Raw genomic sequence first — 1736 nt, 5'->3', positions numbered from 1 at the left:
TTTAAATATGAAGGATCTTAAAACATTAGAAAAGATTGGAGATAAATGAGGTTTTTTTTTATAAAGATGGAAACAGAAAACTTTCATAGAATAAAATTGAACAATAATTTACAGAAATATTTTTGTTTAAGTATATATGTATATATTGATATATATATACTAGTTTCCATAGGTTAAATATTCATTCATCTAACAGATTTTTATTAAGCATTTGGGCTTGTTTAAGTATTGCTCTGTCACATAAAATACTTCGGAGAGAGACAAATCCTATTTTTGTGAGCAACATTATGAGACAGATGTGAACAATTATCGATAGAGAATAGAACGCAAAGTTCCTTTCTGAGTAACTGCCAAACTTCCAACTCTTCTGTGGGTGGCAGTTGGTTGCCTAGACAGGTATAAATCAAGCATTCTCTCCAGTACATGCTTTCCTTTTTTTTTTTTTTTTACTGATAAAAAGTGCTTAGGGGGACACAAGTTGGTACTGGTTGGAACCCCTCAAACAGTACCACTGTTTTTTTTGTCTCAAAGGTACAGGCAGGTTTAAAAACAGAAGGCCACAATTGATTTAGATAGAGGTGAGAAGGAAGCAAAAGCATAATGCAGGTCAGAATCTTTCCTTCCAGCTGAGTGCAATTCTACAGACAATAATAGAATCCCAATAAACAATCACCTGTTTTCTTAGACTTTTCTTCAGAATTCATAACAGTATTTATATATCAATATATAATTCACATAATTTTATTTTGCAAGAATTTTCTAAGATGACATGACCATTTATTAGCATACCAAATTATAGAGAAATTAGTTCAACAAAAATGACTGACTTTTAATTTCTTTTAATTTTTGGACTGAATTTTTTTCAAACTTGCTTTATTTTAACACCGTGATTTACAAAGTTGATTCTCCTCTTCAATGTTTGAACACCAAATCCACCACGAGTGCAATCTTCCCTCAACCATTGTCCCAGTTTCCTAACCACTCCAAGCCTCTCCCCCTTGCAGGAACAAAATAATTTATTATATAATGCCATTACAACTAAATGGCAATGAAATTACTTAAAAAATAACCTTTAATCAAAGAAAATTGTTATATCTCACTAAATGATACTGTTAAAAATCATAGAGCTATAAAGAGAGAAAGATTTTACTTAGTTATTCTCATTTGTGGTCATTTGTATTTTTGACATTAGATATAATTCTTTCCTTTAAAATGTGACATTTTGATCATTTTTCCTTTATTCATGTCTATTCATATGTATTCATATATAATATTTATATGTTTAATTGCAGGTATATAAGTATATGTTTTATTTGCCAGCAACTGAGAAAAGCCCTGATGAGATAAAAATAAATCATTCTCTTCCTTTAAGGTGGACACACATGTGAACATTGTTTATTTCTTACAAAATCCCTCCACAAATGATTTAATCGTCATTATATTTGAGGCAATGCAGTTGTGACTTCAGCTAGAAGAATTTAACAACTCACCTAAAATCATAAATATTGAGAGAGGAGAAATGATACAGTGGGTAAAGAACTTGCCTTGCACCTGGCTGACCCAAATTCAATTTATGGCACCTTGTATGGTTCCCTAAGCATCAGGAGGATGGATTCCTTAGCACAAATCAAGGATAAACATTGAGCACTGCTAGGTGTGGCTATAAAACAGATTCATGTATGTGTGTGGAAGGGAGATATTACAGTGGGTGGGAAACTTGCCTCGTATGTGGCTGA

Source organism: Suncus etruscus, chromosome 13, assembly GCF_024139225.1.
Source record: "Suncus etruscus isolate mSunEtr1 chromosome 13, mSunEtr1.pri.cur, whole genome shotgun sequence".
NCBI lineage: Eukaryota > Metazoa > Chordata > Mammalia > Eulipotyphla > Soricidae > Suncus > Suncus etruscus.
Note: the sequence above shows the minus strand (reverse complement) of the source record.